At 40.5% G+C, this 21664-nt stretch overlaps 1 protein-coding gene and 1 pseudogene across 18 annotated transcripts in view; both read right to left on the bottom strand.

The window, feature by feature from the left end:
* GAS2L3 (growth arrest specific 2 like 3) overlaps window positions 1-16395 on the bottom strand; it is a 51209-nt gene extending 34814 nt beyond the window's left edge. For 2 of the 18 annotated variants that reach the window (XM_055096027.2, XM_063593592.1), the window contains exons 1-2: window positions 16249-16363; window positions 14416-14532 (exon numbers count right to left, since the gene is read on the bottom strand). The gene's annotated coding sequence lies outside the window, so the exon portion shown is untranslated. Of the gene's footprint in view, window positions 1-7877; window positions 8025-11240; window positions 11455-14415; window positions 14533-15871; window positions 15991-16248 lie in introns of those variants that run through there. The other 16 variants (XM_063593591.1, XM_055096030.2, XM_055096028.2 and 13 more) reach the window with 16 other exon arrangements.
* Window positions 9845-11297, bottom strand: LOC100992300 (phosphatidylinositol N-acetylglucosaminyltransferase subunit A-like; annotated as a pseudogene).
* Window positions 16396-21664: the final 5269 nt, after the last annotated feature.

The raw sequence follows: 21664 nt of genomic DNA, 5'->3' as shown, positions 1-21664 counted from the left end.
GTTCTTGGTCATTAAATCCTTGCCTAAGCCCATGTCTAGAAGAGTTTTTCCAGTGTCATCTTCTAGAATTTTTATAGTTTCAGGTCTCAGGTTTAAATCCTTAATCCATCTTGAGTTGATTTTTGTGTAAGGTGAGAGATGAGGATCCTACACGTGGCTAGCCAATTATCCCGGCACCATTTGTTGAAAAGGGTGTCCTTTCCCCCACTTTATGTTTTTGTTTGCTTTGTCAAAGATGATTTGGCTGTAAGTATTTGGGTTTATTTCTGGGTTCTCTATTCTGTTCCATTTCCTATGTGCCTATGTTTGTAGCTGTACCACGCTGTTTTGGTGACCATGGCCTTATAATATAGTTTGAAATCAGGTAGTGTGATGCTTCCAGATTTGTTCTTTTTTGATTAGTCTTGCTTTGGCTATGTGGGCTCTTTTTTGGTTCCATATGAATTTTAGAATTGTTTTTTCTAATTCTGTGAAGAATGATGGTGGTATTTCGATGGGGATTGTGTTGAATTTGTAGATTGCTTTTGGCAGTATGGTTATTTTCACAATACTGATTCTACCCATCCATGAGCATGGGATGTATTTCCATTTGTTCATGTTGTCTATGATTTGTTTCAGCAGTGTTTTGTAGTTTTCCTTGTAGAGGTCTTTGACTCCTTGGTTAGGTATATTCATTTTTTTTTTGCAGCTATTATAAAAGGGGTTGAGTTCTTGATTTGATTCTCTGTTTGGTTGCTGTTGGTGTATAGAAGAGCTACTGATTTGTGTACATTAAGCTTGTATCCAGAAACCTTGCTGAATTTTTATTGTTGCTGGAAGTCAGGGACCCTAAACGGAGGGACCGGCTGGAGCCGCAGCAGATGAACATAAATTGTGAAGATTTCATATTAATATGGACATTTGTCAGTTCCCAAATAATACTTTTATAATTCCTTATGCCTGTCTTTACTTTAATCTCTTAATCCTGTTATCTTCGTAAGCTGAGGATGTACATCACCTCAGGACCACTGTGATAATTGTGTTAACTCTACAAATTGATTGTAAAACGTGTTTTTTAACAATATGAAATCAGTGCACCTTGAAAAAGAACAGAATAACAGTGATTTTTATGGAACAAGGGAAGACAAGCATAAGGTCTGACTGCCCGCAGGGTCAGGCAAAAAGAGCCATATTTTTCTTCTTGCAGAGAGCCTATAAATGGATGTGCAAGTAGGAAAGATATTGCTAAGTTCTTTTTCTAGCAAGGAATATTAATATTAATACCCTGGGAAAGGAATACGTTCCTGGGGGGAGGTCTATAACTGGCTGCTCTGGGAATGTCTGTCTTACACAGTTGAGATAAGGACAGAGATATGCCCTGGTCTCCTGCAGAACCCTCAGGCTTACTAGGGTGGGAAAAAACTCCGCCCTGGTAAATTTGTGGTCAGACTGGTTCTCTGCTCTCAAACCCTGTTTTCTGTTAAGATGTTTATCAAGACAATACCTGCACTGCTGAACATAGACCCTTATTAGTTCTGCTTTTCCCCTTTGTCCTGTTCCCTCAGAAGCATGTGATCTTTGTTAGACCCTTATTAGTAATTCTGGTTTTTTGCCCTTTGAAGCATGTGATCTTTGTACCTACTCCTTGTTCTTACACTCCCTGCCCTTTTGAAACCCTTAATAAAAACTTGCTGGTCTGAGACTCAGGAGGGCATCACAGGCCTACCGATATGTGATGTCACCCCTGGCAGCCCAACTGTAAAATTCTTCTCTTTGTACTGTCTCTCTTTATTTCTCAGCCAGCTGACACTTATGGAAAATAGAAAGAACCTACACTGAAATATTGAGGGTGGGTTCCCCCAATATTTTATCTGTTCTAAGAGCTTTCTGGAGGAGTCCTTAGGGTTTTAAAGGTAAACAATCATATTGTCAGCAATCAGTAATAGTTAGACTTCCTCTTTACCGATTTGGATGCCCTTTATTTTATTTTATTTTTTTTTTTTTGAGATGGAGTCTCGCTCTGTCACCCAGGCTGGAGTGCAGTGGCACGATCTCAGCTCACTGCAAGCTCCACCTCCTGGGTTCACACCATTCTCCTGCCTCAGCCTCCCGAGTAGCTGGGGCTACAGGTGCCCACCACCACACCTGGCTAATTTTTTGTATTTTTAGTAGAGACAGGGTTTCACCATGTTAGCCAGGATGGTCTCGATCTCCTGACCCTGTGATCCACCCGCCTCAGCCTCCCAAAGTGCTGGGATTACAGGCGTGAGCCACCGCGCCCGGCCTGGATGCCCTTTATTTCTTTCTCTTGTCTCACTGCTCTGGCTAGGACTTCCAGTACTAGGTTGAAGAGGAGTGGTCAGAGTGGGCATCCTTGTCTTGTTCCAGTTCCCAGAGGGAATGCTTTCAACTTTTCCCCATTCAGCATTACGTTGAATGTGGGTTTGTCCATAGATGGCTTTTATTATATTAAGGTATGCCCCTTGTATGCCGATTTTGCTGAGAGTTTTAATCAGAAAGGGATGCTGGATTTTGCCTAATGCTTTTTCTCCATCTACTGAAATGATCATGTGATTTTTGCTTTTAATTCTGTTTATGTGCTGTATCACATTTACTGACTCGCATATGTTAAACCATCCTTGCATCCCTGGTATAAAACCCACTTGATCATGGTGGTTTATCTTTTTGATATGTTGTTGGATTCGGTTGGCTAGTATTTTGTCAATTACAAAGATTTTAGTGTCTATGTTCATCAAGGATATTGGTCTGTAGTTTTCTTTTTTGGTTATGTCCTTTCCTGGATTTGTTATTAGGGTGATGCTGGCTACATAGAATGAGTTGGGGAGGGTTCCTTCTTTCTCTATCTTGTGGAATTGTGTCAAAAGGATTGGTACCAATTCTTCTTTGAATGTCTGGTAGAGTTCTGTTGTGAATCTATCTGGTCCTGGACTTCTTTTTTGTTGGTAATTTCTTAATTACCATTTCAATCTCACTGTTTGTTACTGGTCTGTTCAGGGTATCTAATTCTTCCTGTTTTAAGCTAGGAGGGTTGTATTTTTCCAGTAATGTATCCATCTCTTCTAGATTTTCTAGTTTATGTGCATAGAGGTGTTCATAGTAGCCTTGAATGATCTTTTATATTTCAGTGTTGCCAGTTGTAATATCTCCTGTTTTGTTTCTTAGTGAGGTTATTTGGATTTTTTCTCTTCTTTTCTTCATTAAGCTTGCCAATGGTCTATCAATTTTATTTATCTTTTCAAAGAACCAGCTTTTTGTTTCATTTATCTTTTGTATTTTTTTGTTTCAATTTCATTTAGTTCTGCTACGATCTTGGTTATTTCCTTCTGCTGGGTTTGGGTTTGGTTTGTTCTTGTTTCTCTATTTCCTTAGAGGTGTGACCTTAAGAGTATTAGTTTGTGCTCTTTCAGTCTTTTTGATATACACATTTGGGGCAATGAACTTTCCTCTTCCTTAGCACCGCCTTTGCTGTATCCTAGAGGTTTTGATAGGTTGTGTCACTACTGTAGTTCAGTTCAAATGACATTTAAATTTCCATCTTGATTTCGTTTTTGACCCAGTGCTCATTCAGGAGCAGGCTATTGAGTTTCCATGTGTTTGCACAGTTTTGAAGGTTCCTTTTGGAGTTGATTTCTAGTATTATTCCTCTGTGGTCTGAGAGAGTGCTTGATATAATTTCAATTTTCTTAAATTTACTGAGGCTCGTTTTATGCCCTACTATATGGTCTATCTTGGAGAAAGTTCCATGCGCTGTTGAACAGAATGTGTATTCTGTCTGCTGTTGTTGGATGAAATGTTCTGTATATATCTGTTAAGTCCATTTGTCCCAAGGTATAGTTTAAATCCATTGTTTCTTGGTTGATTTTCTGTCTTGATGACCTGTCTAGTGTTGTTATTGGTTTATTGAAGTCCCCCACCAGATATTATCCTAAATGCAATGAAAGCCCCTAATGAATTTTAACTAAGAGAGTAGCGACATGATCTAATTCACAGTTTTAAAGGAAATCCGAGGAAGAAAGAGAAAGGGTGGAGTGAAACAGTGATGCGTTTAACAGAGAAAAGGGGGAAAAGTGGATGAATATGTAGGAAAAAGAACTAGGGAAACAGTGAGAGAAGGAGAAACAAGTAGGGGTAGAAAAGGTGAGAGCCAAAGAAACACTGTATAAGAAATGAGATGGGAGAGTAGTGTGGAAGAGGGAAGAGTCCACTGCAGTAGTTCAGTGACAAACAATGGTGACTGAGCTAGAATCTAACAGTCTCCACTGGAAAGAAGGAGATGGATCTGACATATATTTGGAGTTAAGAACAAACGGATTTGGCAACTGTCAGAGATGATGGGGTAAAGGAGAGGAATGTAAGAGCAGAGTGTCAAGAACTACTGTTTCAGGCTTAGGGAATTTGAGCAGAGACAGAGGCAGCATTTACTGAGATGAGGGTGATGAACAAACTGAAGCTGGATACACAGCATACATGGGTCAAGAGTGCTGTGTTGGCTGGGTGTGGTGGCTCACGCCTATAATCTCAGCACTTTGGGAGGCCAAGGTGGGTGGATCATGAGGTCAGGAGTTCAAGACCAGCCTGGCCAACATGGTGAAACCCCGTCTCTACTAAAAATACAAAAATTAGCCAGGTATGGTGGTGGGCACCTGTAATCCCAGCTACTTGGGAGGCTGAGGCAGGAGAATTGCTTGAACCCAGGAGGCACAGGTTGCAGTGAGCCAAGATTGCTACACTGCACTCCAACCTGGGTGACAGAGCAAGACTCAAGACTCCATCTTGGGGGAAGAAAAAAAAAGAGTGCTGTGTTTTGGTTTGTTTCAGGAAGCCTTTAAAAACATTCAAGTAGGACCAGGCGCAGTGGCTCACGCCTGTAATCCCAGCACTTTGGGAGGCCAAGGCGGGCAGATCATGAGGTCAGAAGATCGAGACCATCCTGGCTAACACGGTGAAACCCCATCTCTACTAAAAATACCAAAAAAAAAAAAAAAAAAAAGCCAGGTGTGGTGGCGGGTGCCTGTAGTCCCAGCTACTTGGGAGGCTCAGGCAGGATAATGGCGTGAACCCAGGAGGCGGAGCTTGCAGGGAGTCAAGATTGCACCACAGCACTCCAGCCTAGGCAACAGAGCAAGACTCCGTCTCAAAAAAAAAAAAAAAAAAAACCATTCAAGTAGGGCCCGAGCACAGTGGCTTAGGCCTGTAATCCCAGCACTTTGGGAGGCCAAGGCGGGTGGTTCATGAGGTCTTGAAATCAAGACCATCCTGGCCAACATGATGAAACCCTGTCTCTACTGAAAATACAAAATTTAGCTGGGCATGGCAGCAGCACCCATAGTCCCAGCTACTCGGGAGGCTGAGGCAGAAGAATTGCTTGAACCTGGGAGGCGGAGGTTGCAGTGAACCTAGATTGTACCACTGCACTCCAGCCTGAGTGACAGAACGAGACTCTGTCTCAAAAAAAAAAAAAGACATTCAAGTAGGAATGTCGGGTAGGCAGTTGGAAATATGAATCTAGAACTAAGAAAAAAATTCAGGAGGAGATTAAAAATTGTCAGCAAATACTTGGGAGTTAAAGCCATTGGAAAGAATGACATCATCTGAGGGAAATGGAAAAGGAAGTGACAAGGGTCTAAGAACAAGACCTGTGAAAATCCAACATTTACACTTCGAAGGAGTCAGCAAAGGAGACAGAGAAGAAACAGTTGGAGAGTTGCTTCATGATCTTAACTAATCTAGGCTTGTAACTTTTTTGATTCATCTCTTTCTAGTAGCCCTTCCTGATTGGCCTGAATTAATTCTGATTATATCTTTAGCCCTTGAATTCACATTTCTCCCTATTACTTGCCTGTATGGTGCCTTTTACTATTTTGAGCTATTCCTGTACACTGCTTAGCCAAGCATAAGTTTTCCTGGATTGCTATTGGAAATAGAGTTGATAGAAGTATTCAAGCCTGGAGTTTAGGAAACAGTTTTTGTAGGAGAAATGTGAAAACCCCTAGGAAAAACTGATTGTCTCCCTTCTCCACAATGTTTCTGCTATCGATGAAATGTGACAGTAAAGTTTAGAAGCAGCCACATAGTGAACAGCATCTGCTGGGGGACCTCTTTTGATATCATTTATTATTTCTTATTATTATTTATGTGATCTGAATTGATACATAATTTTGCCTCTCACCCAACATATTCCAGGTAAAATATGTACAGTGATTACGGTCAAGGTGCTAGCATGTCAAGTGAGCTGCCTGATATACCAGAGGAATTACTAGGAAAAAAAATGACGGCTGGGTGCGGTGGCTCATGCCTGTAATCCCAGCACTTTGAGAGGCCAAGGCAGATGTATTATGAGATCCGATCAAGACCATCCTGGCTAACATGATGAAGCCCCGTCTCTACTAAAAATACAAAAAAAATTAGTCGGCATGGTGGCACACACCTGTAGTCCCAGCTACTAGGGAGGCTGAGACAGGAGAATCGCTTGAACCCGGGAGGTGGAGGTTGCAGTGAGCTGAGAAAAAAAAAGAAAGAAAGGAAGGAAGGAAGGAAGAAAGAAAGAAATGACTAAGGTTTCTGTGTAGGTAGAGGTTCCAAGTTAACAGGACAACAGCTCTGCCAAGGGGCAAGGATTCTGATAAATGAGCTACTCAGGAATTCATACAACTGCCCCAGTGGGCACAAACATTTTTACATCTTAAGTAAACTCCATGTGTAGTAGACAGAATGATGGCTCTCAAAGTTGTCTACATCCTAATCCTCAGAACCTGTGAATATGTGACCTTACAAAGCAAATGGGACCTTTCAGATTAATTAAGGCTCTTGAGGTGGGAGATTTTCCTAGTGGACCCAATGTAGTCCCAGGAGTTCCTGTAAGAGGGATGCAGAGCTGCTCTGCCTATGGAGTGCCATTCTTTATTCCTTTACTTTCTTAATAAATTTTCTTTTGCTTTACTCTATGGACTTGTCCCGAATTCTTTCTTGCATGAGATCCAAGAACCCTCTCTTGGGGGTAAAGAAAAACAAGAGGGATGCAGAAGGGTCAGAGTCACCGAAGGTGATGTGAGGACAGCTGCAAAGAGACAGGAGGAGAAGTCATGATGGAAGAGCATCAAAGAGAGATCTGAGGTGCTACGCTGCAGGCTGTGAAGACGGAGGAGGGAGCCAAGGAATATGCAAGTGTCAGCGGAAACTGGGAAAGGAAAAGAACTCTCCCTTGGAGGCTCCAAACACAGCACAACCCTGTCAGCACCTTTTAGCACTGAAAGACCCTGAGTTCTGATTTCTAAACCGTAAGATAATGAATTTGTGTCGTCTTAAACCACTAAATTTGTGGTAATTTGTTACAGCCGTAACTAGAAGCTAATACACTCTGGGTTTTTTCGTCATTCTGGTCTTTATTTTTGAACATGTAGCATGTTTTAACAAATCAGTTTGTCATGGGCAACCTTTTGAAACATCAAAAGAAATATATTTTTCATAAATTCCTCATCACTGTAAATTAACTTTCAAATCAATGTAAGTAGCAGGGTAGAACAATGTGTTTCCAAATACTGACCAGTGCAACACTGACAGTTACAATTAAGGTATCTGTCAGGCCTCTGAGCCCAAGCTAAGCCATCATATATCCCCTGTGACCTGCACGTATACATCCAGATGGCCTGAAGCAACTGAAGAACCACAAAAGAAGTGAAAATAGGCAGTTCCTGCCTTAACTGATGACATTCCACCATTGTGATTTGCTCCTGCCCCACCCTAATAGATCAACTGACCTTGTCACATTCCTTCTCCTGGACAATGAGTCTCAGAAGTTCCCCACCAAGCACCTTGTAACCCCAGCCCCCGCCCCGCAAGGGAAAAACCACCTTCGACTGTAATTTTCCACTACCTACCCAAATCCTATAAAACTGCCCACCCTTATCTCCCTTTGCTGACTCCTTTTTCAGACTCAGTCCGCCTGCACCCAGGTGATTGAAAAGCTTTCTTGCTCACACAAAGCCTGTTTGGTGGTCTCTTCACATGGGCACGTGTGACAGTATCTAGGAAAGTTGAAAATTAAGATTTATGTAAAACAAATTTACTTCCACTTGTTTAAAAAAATAAAAATATTTTAATTTGCAAGTTATATATTTTACATGCAAAGGCAACTAACTTTAAATCTCATTTCCATCTCAAATAAATGACAATTTAAGAATTAAATGACAATTTTTAAAAATTAAGCAAAAAATAAGGAAAAAACAGTGGTATGCCTTTAAAACCTGTTAAGTAAAATAATGTTATAGTTTCTCACTTTACCGTGAATATTGGCAGTGGTTATTTCATGTTTATATGTGAGTTCCTACACATAAAAATCTCAACAAGAATGAATGGTTTAGATCAGTCCATTTTTCTCCAACAAAAGAACTCCCTAACTTCTAGATATTAAAAACTGGACTCTTGCTTTTGCATTTTAGTGCAAACAAAACACAAATATATTTCTTTTTATATCAGTACAACCAGTTAACAGACATGTTACTTTTTAGAAAGTAGTAAGTTTTGTGAATTTTGTCATTTTTTAAAATCTCATAATCACAATACTGATGGAATCTATCTAGTGCACCCACAAGTGCCTCCTTGTTTTGATTTCACAGTCCTTTTCTCACAAAAACCTTAAAAGTTCAAAGAATAATACACACCATGTGGATAATTTGGGGTTAAAAAACCCATGGCTCTGGGCAACAACAATTACAGTTAATAACATCCACCCACAAAGACTGTGTTCTTAAAACTTTCAGACTTGGTTTGCTATAAATAAAACATTCTGAAATAAAGCCTTTTGCACACTGACAATACTTATCAGACATCAGCAAGGCCACAGCAAAGGAGAGTGACTTACATTAAAAGGACAGGGTAGCAGCTGGTTTTGGGATGGCACACCTCGTACATTCTGCTCAGAAAACACGAAGGCTTTTACAGAAAACTTAATTATGGAGGGTTTCTCTGCACTATCAACAGTGATATCAGTCCCTAGTATTTAAAAAGCAAAAAATATCTTCATCAACACAACGGAAGATGAAGGCTCTACCTAGGAGAATGCATAGAACAGGATCAAAGAAGTACTAGTAGTGTGTCGGTGATTTTTTTCCTGGCATTAACTGGCATGAGCATTTTTGGCATGTAGGCTATATATCTTATATCAACCATGACTATGATGAAATAAGCCATTTGAATGACAAAGAGTTAATGCGTTTCTGGTCCTTAACGGCAGGAAGCATCTAGTTCAACATTCCACATATAGCAGGTGCTCAAAATGTGCTGGTAACTGATGGACTATCTTACTCAAGGAACCTGTTAATTTTATGTTAACACCTACTGAGTGAACCTAATAAATGTTTAAAGGCATGACTTAGATTTCTAATAAATGTATATAAACATGACTTAAAATAGTTCATATAGTTGTTGTACTTCCCTGAAGAAAACTTGTAAACATCTAGTGAGTGTCTAACTAATGGTATAACATTAAAAACTGGCCAAAAAAATGCCCAGAAAATGTTTGGCCCTTCAGCACCCAAAGCTCTCAAAATATAATGTTAAAACATCTCTGCTACAGGGATTTCAGTAGTCTGAAAAATTTAATACCTGAATGGTTTAAATGTTCTCTTCTAAATTTTAAATAAGTGCAAGGTTTCTACACTCAGGAATTGCCTAAGTTTTTATCTTTCCTCAAAAGAAAACACTGAATGATATAGAAGTAGCATAACTTACTAAATTAACTTATAAAAAACTAATAAAAAACACAAGCCCCCCAAAAGCAGGTTATTTTCCATAGTCTTAATACAACTATTACAAATGTTTAAAATCTTACAATGTAGGCTCTCTTCTACCTGGTTTTAGATATCTTAATATTCTCACCCCCTCTTTTACTGTGAGAACATTTATGAGTCCAGGCACCCCTTGGCCCAGTGGCATCTATTCCAGTATCAATGATAGAATCTGGAGCCATCCATCTCAAGAAAATGAGGAAGAGGAAGTTGAAAACAGCCAACAAAGCAAAGATGTAGCCTGTTACTGGTCCACTGTGAGAAATAAGTCTGTCCAGTTGTTTGTCCATTGGCAACACAGATTCCACTGATACTTGGTCATATACTTTTTCAGTTCTCTCCACAACATTCCTTCAGGTGTGGAAAGTCTTTACTATGTTACGGATATTTTCTGGAGCCAGCAATGCCCCTGACTTCAGTTGGAAAATTGCTTTTTCCAATCCCTCACACAAAGATTTTACTGAAGTTTCTCATAAAATAGTAAGATTTTCTGGAAGCACCTCAGGAATTCCACCAACCCTGGTACTTACAACCTGTAAACCACAGCTGGCTGCTTCCATGATCGCCATGCAGAATGCTTCAGTAAGGGAGGTATTAAGAAAAATATGTCCTTGAACTAAGACATTTCTAACATTCTTGTGTTCTAAAGCTCCCAAAAGATGCACCCTGTCATGCAACTGGTATCTTTCCGGAACTTCTTGCAAAATGATTCTCTTTGGTCCCTCTCCTCCAATTATGAAATTTAAATCTGAATATTTCTGACAAGAGTTTGGGTATAATACCACTAACCAAATTGGTTCCCTTTCTGTAAACAAGTCTGCTGACAACAATAGTTATACTATCATGCCTTCTAAATGGGTCTGGAGTGAAGTCAGTAGGATCTACAGCGTTAGGAATGACAGACACTATTTCAGTAATCAGTGCTGCTCGTAGTACGGTATTTTCCTTACTAGTATAAGAAACGCAAATGATACGGCTTGTGTCACAAAGAGACACAGTTAGAAGTTTGTTTGTAAGCACTGAATGGACCTTAGCAAATCCAGAAAGGGGATGGTCTGTTAAGACTGTTTGAAGCCCCATTGTCTTGGCATGGAAGAGAACATCATGGGCCATGGCAGAAAATGAACTATGTGAATGGATTATTGTGACTCTCTCCTGAACAAATATGTACTTGAGCAATGGCAGACTGTGAAAGAGGGTCATGGCCATAGACTGGTTATACATGACTTTCAGAGGCACGTAATAGACTTTGAGGTCATTAGTGAGGTAATGGATGCCTTTTCGATTTCCATAAGCATGGATGACAATTATAACCTTATCCCCTCTTCCAATCAGGCACTGAGGGAGCTGGTAAATGTGGCTTTCCACACCTCCCATATTTGGGTAGAAAAAGTCAGATGCCATACATATATAATGGGTATGGGTTCTACGTGTGTAAAGACTTCCAGGGCTAACCTGAGACAGTGTAGCTGAGGGAGGCTGGCCATGCCCACCTTCTCCTTTATACGCCATGCTGAGATGGTTTAGGCATCAGTTCTTAGAGCAACCCAGTTAAGAGATGTGTCCTCTATTACCAGCAAGTTCCATGGCCACCTGTGTCTGGACCTCCCGCGGCTGCCGCCAATACACATCTTACGTGAAGAAAGGAAGATTTGCCAAGACACTTGACCTAGAGAAAGTAATATGTATCCAAAATATGATATACAATTAGAAGATGCAGCTAACCTAATCTGTTGAAATAATGAAGAAAAGAGCACCAGCTATATAAAGCATGCAAAAGAAGAAAAAAACTGATAGGTTAAACCTACCGCAAGTGCTATGTATTTACTATCATCCTCCTCCTCATCAAATGGTCCTGCCTTTGTACATCTATCATTCATCCATCCATTCACTCATTTATATGTTTACAGAGGCTGCCTGTGTTTACCATCTCAGGGAACACCATTAAAATTCACTAAGTTACCAGGACATTCTTAATTCCCTCCTCTCTCACACCTCCACCTGCCCCATCTTTCCTCAGCCAGAACAGTGACCATATCTTGTTGCTTCTACCTCTAAATTTTCTCAATACCTACAGCCACTCCTCTAGTTCAAGCCACCATCATCTTTCTCCAGGTTTACTGAAACAGTCACCTTTTCTCCAGCCTTGCAACCCTGTTCTTCATGAACCACAGCCAGAATGATTTTTTCACAACTCTGATCCAAGGACATTTTACTACTGCCCTGCTTATAACCCTTAATGGTTGCCCAGTGTTTTCAGGATAAAGCCCAAACTCCTTAACCAAGCTAACAAAGATTTGTAGGATCCTCACCAGCCCTGTCTCTTGACTCTTACACTTCAGCCTTAGTGAACTTGTTAAAGATCCTTCTGAGCGCCATGCTTTCACCTCTAGGTCTTCGCACTTGCTGATCCATCTATGCTCTTCTTACACCTCTTTTCCAGACTCACCCTTACCTGTCTAGATTCTATTCCTCCAAAGTCTTCCCTGAATCATCTCCCCAATTTAGGGATATAGCAATATTATATGTTTCTATTTTGCTGCACTCTATACTTTTAAAAATAAGATCCTTAAGGTGGTTAACAGTCTTCATTTCTTCTATGTCACTATGAAATCAGAGTTAAAATTAGTACTAGAATTACTCCTAAATGCAACAGATGCTTCTATTGCAGATAGAGTTTTAAGAGAAAAATAAAATGTTTACAGTTTAATAAAACATTACATGTTATTTGAAAAATATAGAGACTTTGTTGAGAATCTTTTTTTATTTGAAATTTTCCTTTTGAAATGTTTGGCAGAGATCCAACCTGAATAACTTAATTTTATATTAGACATAATTTTTAGTTTGTCAAAAATTTTGTGGCATACAATTTTTTTTAACGAACTCAAGATCAGTTTGCCTTTACACATGATAGATTAAAAGAATGTATGGGAACATATATAAACACTAACATAAAAAATATAAGAACAATATCTAACTATCCATTAACAGGGAACTGCTCAAATAACTAATGGGACATTCATACAGTAGACTCATTTAACCACTTCAAAGAATAACATAGAGCTATATGCACTGATACGAAAATATGTCTATTTTGTTAAGTGAACAAAAGCAACCTGTAGAACAGTATATGTAATGTTACTGGGATCACAGTGCTTTTCTAAATTCTCTGTGTGTGTAACAAAGAAGACATGCTGAACATCAAACTTTTTTTCAACAGCTAACTATCTATATAAAGTGAGCCCTTCACCATAGCTAATATTATACTTTCTTAGAGAAACGTTTATGTTGTATGACAGTAGGCGGAAGTCTCTATGAGTCACCACTTCAGCAATATCCAGCACATGACTGATGGTCATAATACTATAAATTCTAGGATGCTTACAGAGGCAAAGATGACATTACATTTAGTAGGCTGCTACATTTTATTACATTCTAGTTCTTTGGAAATTTGTAACACCCTTATGAAATACATGGTGGCTTTCTGTTAACCAAAACACCCTACCTACTCTGTAACAATGTAATCAAATGAAAACACTTTCTGAGTTTTTAGGAGAAACACTAAAGAAATACAGTTATAATTATGGTCTGTATCTCATAAACATTACTTCTGAAGCATTTCTCTATGAAAACTAAACTCTAATTAAAAATCAAGAAACTTAATGTGAGACAAATTGGCCAACAGACTCAAGTTTCCTATTTTCTCAGATTCTACGTCCATTGCATGACTCATTAGATCTGTAAAGGTATATCTAATATCATTCTATGTCCATTGCATGACTCATTAGATATGTACTGGTATATCTAATATCAAAGTATGAAAACCAATAATAAGAAGTAAAATACACACGTTACTGTGAGAAAGTAAAACATAAGAATACATATTAAGTTTAATCTCTTACTTTCCTCATCATCAACAGCAAGCTCTTTAGTAATCTATCCAAATAACTGAACCTTTCCTATTATCTCCAAACTTAAATTGATAGGAAAAAAAAAGGAAGAGTAGCTTAGTAAAAACATAGTGAATAAACGAAAATTAAATGAGAAAATATAAATGAGGAGATACTACTTTTGAAATAACCAATTCTCCAAACATCATTTCTATTTATCAAAATATAAATTAGGAACATCATTTCTGAAGTGGCCATTCTCCAAACATCAAAACTCCAAAATATCACTGGTTTTTTACTAATAGCATGCATTTTGTTGACACTATTCTTTTATCACACATTTTGATTTACCATCACAAGTTATTTCTCATTATTTTAAAATTCATAATGTATTCAAAATAAACCCATACCCACAGCAGAAATTAATCTGGGTCACACTGACAATCCAGTGCAGGAAAGTTACTTAATGTTAGGAATATAAAGGTGTGTAACACAGAAAAAAGCCTGCACTGAATTCCAGGTGAACCCTAGTAAGTGATTTCCCTTCTTTGAACTTCAGTTTTGTCCCCTATAAAATAGAGATAACGGCCAGGCGTGGTGACTCATGCCTGTAATCCCAGAGCTTTGGGAGGCCGAGTCGGGCGGAACACGATGTCAAGAGATCGAGACCATCCTGGCCAACATGGTGAAACCCCTTGTCTACCAAAATACAAAAATTAGCTGGGCGTAGTGGCACACACCTGGAGTCCAACTACTCGGGAGGCTGAGGCAGGAGAATCGCCTGAACCCGGGAGGCAGAGGTTGCAGTGAGCCGAGATCGCGCCACTGCACTCCAGCATGGGCGACAGAACGAGACTCTGTCTCAAAAAAGAAAAAAAAAAAAATAGAGATAACATGAACTACATTTTAGGATTACTAAGAGGTTTAACAATAATATAAGTAAAGAACACAATACCTGATATATAATGATGTGTTTGATAAATAGTAATCCACGTGTTTATGATGTGTCAGATACTGTTTTAAATGCTTTACATGTATAATTTAATCAATAAACAATAATTATCCCTATCTCTGGTACTGCCTTCACCTTCTACCTCTCCCCATCCTTTGGGGACAGCTGAAAACTTTTTGTCTAAGTTAAACAGCAGAGAAATAATAATAGCTATGTATCAGGCACTGTGCTAAATTAGTTACGTGGAATTTCATTTAATCTTTACAACAATCCTCTCAATAAAGTAGGAACTATTATTAACCTTCTTTCACAGACTAGGAAATTTAGGCTTAGAAGGATTAAATAATGTGTCTAAAGTCAGATATCCAATGAAGTCTGATTTCAGAGCCCCCCTGCTTAGCAACTGTCACGCTAAAAAAAAAAAAATTACTACTTCTAATTCAATGTCAGATAGCAAACACCTACTGTTCAATGACAGTTGGTTTCTAATGAGATTTTGAAACAGATGAGTCAGACAACAGGTATCGGCATCTACACCAGATCACTAGAGTTTCCACTTCTGTCATTTGAAACAGTTCCAATTTGTTCCCAAAGGGAATCTGAGGTGGTGAGAATTTCAATTTCTAATCATTTAAGTGCCAAGACAGGTGATCAGATAGCAATTCACAAAGCGGTTCTGTTGTTCTTGTTGTTTTTGTTTGTTTGTTTTTTGCTCTCCACACAAGCGAAGCAAAACCCAGGCTCTGACCTTAAATCATCTCTTTGCAACCACTGGGGATCAGCTATTTCACCATGCCATGCCACAAAGCACTCAAATTTACAACATTCAATCCCTCGGTGTGAAAAGATTAGGAAAGGAACCACGGGTGACTGCATAGAGGAGCATGCCCTCCAAAACTTTCCTCTGACTTCCAAGGCACTCTACAAGCCTTCCCTTTCTTTTGCCAGCCTCTCCCCGGGCAGTCCTCCAAACTGAGGATTGTGGGCGGAAGGCATTGCGCAGGGTCTCCAGCTCTATTCCCCAGTTCCGCACATGTGGGCGTTCTAGACCCTGCATGGACTGGGAGAAAAAACAGGGAAGAGCCTATAAACCTTGCTAGAGGGCAAGAATAACTGTCTGTCTCTTTCTCTTTGCAGGGCCAGAGACTTCATCAATTCTTTCCGAGGATGATGAACAGAAAAAAACAGACCCTCTAAGTGCCAGGCGCTTAGGGATGAGGGTGCCCCTGAAGACCCCACAGTACCTTCGGGCTCTGATACCGCTCTGGATTTAAAGCAGGGCGAGTAGCGGCTGGATCCCTCCTCCCCAGCTGAGCTCGCCCACACCAGCAGCCCCAACCGCCCCGCACACCTGTCGCCCCTCTCTCCGCACTTGGGTGGACAGGTGAAGGCAGGCGCAACGTCACCTTGACGGCCCCAGGAGCCAATCAGAGCACGCGACTGCCGCAGCCAGGCAAACGCAGAGCGTCCTGGCTCCCGCAGTCGGGGGACCCAACAAACCTCAGCTTCGGGGCCTCAGAGAGCTGGGGGCTCCTGGAGCCCTCAGGCTGAGGCGCGGAGGCCCCGAGACAGCGAGTAAAAGTTCGCCAGGAAAAGAGAAGACAAACAGGGAAGTACTCACCAGGCGCAGGAGGGTCACTTCTCCCAGCGGGGCGACAACTCGGCTCAATCTGTGCGGGGCCAACACGCCCCTGACCAACAGCCGCCGCCGCCGCCGCCTGGGCCTCAGGGTCAGTAGCCGCTCGCCGCCGCCTGTTTCGAAGGGACCAATCATAAGGCGGGGGCGTGGTCTGAGGCCCCGCCCCCGGGCTGCCGGGAAGCACGCGACCCGTGGGCGCTCGCCTGTCAGCGCGTCCAGCGCTGCGCCTCCGGGCGTCTCGGAGCTTCGGTGGCCAAGTCCCTCTGTTCACTGAAAGGCGAAGTGGTTCAGTCAGAGCAGGTCCTCCGATCTGGCCTTTCAGCGACAGCCAGTTCGAAAGCCACAGCCCGTCCTGTTGTTCCCACAGGCCTGAGAGGTGAATGAACCTCGCCTGTAATAATTGCTTCTGAGCGTCCTGAAATGTTGCGGTGCAGCTGAAGGCGCTTCCCTGAGTTTTATCCTGGTCTGTTAAGAGCCGCTCCCAACCCCACATCCACTCGGGAGCTGGCTGACCTGAGGGCGCCACGGTTTCCAGAGACACAGCCTGGAACCCAGCAGGAATGAGGGTCCTCAGCAGAAATCTTTCAGAGAGAGGCCCCTCTTCTCAGGTGTGGAGGGATGAGGAGGAATACTGTAGTCCCAAGTCACAAAAGGAGGATGTTGACTCTTCAGCAAACACCGGAGCCTCAAAACAAAACAAAACAAAACAAAAAAACAATGAACTTCAACGTAAAGGATGCTTACTAGCTCCCAGGGTTGAAATAAAGCCGAGACTAGACATCAGTGTAACAATCCCAAGTCGGTTATATCTGTAAATGTGGCTTGTTTCATAGCAATAAATAAATAAATAAATAAATTTAAAAAAAAAAATCACTGCTTTGTCCCCGAGGCCTGTGTTGCAGCCCAGGCCCTTCTTTTTTTTTTTTTTTTTTTTTTTTGAGACAGGGTCTTGCCCTGTCACCCAGGCTGGAGTGCGGTGGCATGATCTCGGCTCACTGCAGCCTTGATCTCACGGACTCAAGAGATCCTCCCACCTCAGCCTCCAGAGTAGCCAGGATTACAGGCCTGTGCCACCACACCGGGCTAATTTTTGTGTTTTTTGTAGAAATGGGTTTTTGCCATGTTGCCCAGGCTGGTCTTGAACTCCTGGGCTCCAGTGATCCTCCCACCTCGGCCTCCCAAAGTGCTGGGATTACAGGCGTTAGCCACCTCACCCGGCCCTATTCAGTCTTTTAGCCTTCCTCAATCATGTCTCCTCTCTGGGCCTCAGGTCTCCATCTGTGAATGGTGGGCACTGAACTGGAATGACATCTCTCTCTAGCATTCATTCCTTCCTTTACTCAACAAAAACAATGAGATGTACTGTTGCTTGCTAAAGAAACTGAAATGAAAACAGCCTTAGGCTTCAAAGTGCTCAGCAGCATGGTAAAGGCCAAATGGAAGTCTGTGGAGGTCCATGAAAGAAGGAACCCCTAAGAGTCTTGAAGGGTGATGGCAGAGGTTTGAAAGGAGCTGAATTTTTAAAGATGAATTAAGACTCTGCCAGGAGGGAGGGATAACTGGGAATAAGAATTAATTTCCAGGCAGAGAGAGCAACAAAGACAAGGTTCCAGAGATGTGAGAGTACATGAAATGTTCTGAGAATACTCATTTTGAATGACTGAAGTCTGCAGATTGGGAGGCAGATCAGATGGGAGAAGTAGGCACAAATGAAAGACCTGGTAGATGCTGAGGAATTTAGTTTCTTTCCCACAGGCAATTGGGATGATTATAAGGAAGGGCTGGTAGGAACAGATTTGTGTTTTAGGGGAAAAACAATATTTTCACAGATGTTTGAAGATGGTAGTAAGAGAGGTGGCAATCCCTTAAATTAAAAGATGACGGTTACCTAAATTATCTCAGAAGGGATGGTGAGGAAGAGGTATCTGGTGATACCTAAGAAGCTGACTCATCTGGACTTAGTTATTATGTGATCGATGATGGTACCAATCTAAAGAATACAAGGAAAACAGGCTGTGGGGGAAAATAATGCATTTTGGTTTGGAGTGTGTTCAGTTTGAAGTGTGAGAGGAGTGTGCAAGTGGAGATGTTCAGAAGATAAAGTTAGACCTGAAGCTGTTTAAATTGGTCTGTGTAGGAGATATAGATTTAAGAAGTAAATTCAACAAATATTATTTTACACATCTTCTGTGTCAGGCTCCATTCTAAGCACAAGGGATCCTACTGTCATGGAGCTTACATTCTGGGGTAGGTGGGTGAGTGAAGATGGTAACTAGGAGTTGATATTTAAGTGGTAAATGAACCTGAAACCAGATAGTGGTTGCCGCTTTTGAAATTGACTCAGTAGTCCCAGCCATAGAAATTGACCCTTCTGGTCTTAAAACCTAATACTTACATTTGTTTTATCAGAGTTGCTTCCTTAGGAAAGGATCCCTAGACCTCTCAAAAAGTATCAAAGAACTGAAACTCACCAGATCATCTCAGCCAGACAATGAAAGCCTGGCCCTTCATTCATCCTGATTGCTTCCTTGCCCCTCTCTAGTTCCTTTTTTCTTACACATTGCTACATTTCTTCCCTGCTATATAACCCCCTAATTTTAGTGGTCAGGAAGATGGAGTTGAGACTGATCTCCCATCTTTTCAGCTGCAGCACCTGATTAAAACTTTCTTCCTTGGCAGTACTTGTCATATCAGTCATTGGCTTTCTGTGCTGCAAGCAGCAGGACCTAGACCAAACCCCTGGTGTTTCAGTAACACTTTTAATATTAAAATCAATCCCACAACACTTTGCTGCTCACATCACCACAATAGATAGGTATTCACAGGACCTATTTTTCAAATCTATGTGTCATAGTGTTTCTGTTTAAAACTAAAGGGCAGTTTGTATACCACCCCATTTAGCCAAATTTTGAGTTGAATTAAAGTATTACATTGGATTTCTTGAACCCTAACATCAGAATATGTGCACTGCTCTACAGAAACTTAAGAAAAAAAATGTGTTATACAGATCTTGTTTAATGAGTCCTTAGCTGTCAACTTTTTATTTTTATTATGTGCATACTATGTATCTAAACATTTGAATACCATTTATTAAAACTTGAAACTATCCTATATGAGATATGTACACAAAAATTCTCTGCCTCATACACACACACATAAACACACACTACTTAATATTTCTAAACCTTTTACTAAAATCTTGTCAGCAGCGCATTTTTATGATAACTTGCTTTTTGTTCTATTTTGTCTTTGTAACTTCTATACCTTACAAAGATATAAGGACAGTGTAGTGGCAAGTGAATCCTGAGTCAGGAAATCTATGCAAAACACTTTTCTCTAAGGCCACATCCTTCGCTGGTTAAATGTGGGGATTAGGTGAGGAGTTTGCCTCTAAATTATTATTATTATTATTATTTTATTTATTTATTTATTTATTTATTTTGAGATAGTCTCACTCTGTTGCCCAGGCTGGAGTGCAGTGGCGCGATCTTGGCTCACTGCAAGCTCCGCCTTCTGGGTTCACGCCGTTTTCCTGCCTCAGCCTCCGGAGTAGCTGGGACTACAGGCGCCCCGCCATCATGCCAGGCTAATTTTTTTTTTTTTAATAGAGGCGGGGTTTCACCGTGTTAGCCAGGCTGGTCTGGATTTCTTGATGTGGTGATCCGCCCGCTTTGGCTTCCCAAAGTGTTGGAATTACAGGCGTGAGCCACCGCGCCCAGCCTTGCCTCTAAATTATTTTAATTCTTGTTGCTTTTCTCCTCTGTATACTCTGTGTGTGTGTGTGTGTGTCTGTGTCTGTGTCTGTGTCTATCGCCTTACTTTTACATTAATTCCCAGCTGGTACCCAACTATCTAAATACACTTACCATTTACCTATCTTGATTTTAAAACTATAATTAGCAATTGAGGGTTTCATCTAATGAGCTGCAATCACTTTCAAGTGTAGGCTTTCTAATAGGTGGTTAGGTTAATAGCCATGTTTTAGAGGTTGTATCTTTACATGAAATTGGCATAATTGTAGAATGCAAAACAAGACTCACCAGTTTGACTTTCCAATTGTGGAGATGTGCTGCACTTTTAAAGAAAGCACCATGTTTGGAAATCTAAATTTTAAAAGGTATTACATTAGGAATAGTCATTCATCTGCCATAAAGGTATACAGAATACAGAAGGGTCTGTGATAATCAAATAACCATCGGGTATTGAACTATGATTTGGCCTTTTCACAGCCATGCAAAGAATGCTTCTATTGTTTAAAATACACTGTAATTTAAATACACTGAAGACTTTTTAAAATTTTGATTGGTTTATTAGTTGTTTTGTTCTGCATTTTGTTGTTTTAGAAATGTTTTTATTTCTGACTTATTGAATGTCAATCTATGGATTGTGCCTTGTGTAAAGTACTGGATGAAATATTTGGGCAATAGAGGTATTGATTCATTCACAATTAATTAAACTATCTGTTCAGCAGATAATCTGTTGAGAGCTAACTATTCTAAAAATAATACTAAGCTCTGTCTTAGAAGAATGATACTGATTCGTGTTAACAAATAATATGTATAAATAATTCAATGATATGAAATTTTATAACATGTTATGGTCAATACTAAAATGGTGTGTTAAATTTATATAGTGGATTGAATAGTGCCCACCCAAAATTCATGTTCATCCAGAACCTCAGAATGTGACCTTAATTGGAAATAGAGTCTTTGCAGGTATAATTAAGGTAAGGATTGAAATGAGATCATATTGGAGTAGAGTGGACCCCAAATCCAATGGGAGTGTTTTTACAAGAGACAGAAAAGGGACAGAGAGAGAGAGAAAGTCCATGTAAAGACAGAGGCAAAGCTTAGGGCTTTGCTGCCACAAGTCAAGCAATGCTAGGAGCCATCAGAAGCCAGAAGATGCAAGGAAAGATTCTCTCCTAGAGCCTTTGCGGGGAGTTCGGTCTGCGACACCTTGATTTTGGACTTCTAGCCTCCAGAAACGTGAAATAATATAAATGTCTATTGTTTTCAGCTGCCAAATTTGTGGTAATTTGTTAGAGTACCCCTAAGAAACTAATAAATCTATATCTGGAGAGAGATGTAAAAATCTAACAGCCTAGCAAGAATGATTACATTGAGCTACACTCCCTACTCCCCCAGTTCATCTATAAGACGTCTTCACAGATATTAGCATTATAGCCACGCCAGGCTCTTACAGAGCACAGGTTATTTCTAAATGGCTTACTGTTCAAGTATGATCAAGTTTCTATTACATTTAGTTATATTTGATAGCAAAAAAAAAAATCCTCGAACTCACTTAAGAAAAAAAGGGCAGGTATTGGCTTATGTAATTAAAATCTCAGGATAGAACTCTCTAACTTTAGGCACAGCTTGATCTAAGATTTCAGATA

The sequence above is a fragment of the Pan paniscus genome, chromosome 10, assembly GCF_029289425.2.
Source record: "Pan paniscus chromosome 10, NHGRI_mPanPan1-v2.0_pri, whole genome shotgun sequence".
In the NCBI taxonomy this organism is placed as follows: domain Eukaryota; kingdom Metazoa; phylum Chordata; class Mammalia; order Primates; family Hominidae; genus Pan; species Pan paniscus.
This window is presented reverse-complemented; position numbering and strand designations above follow the sequence as displayed.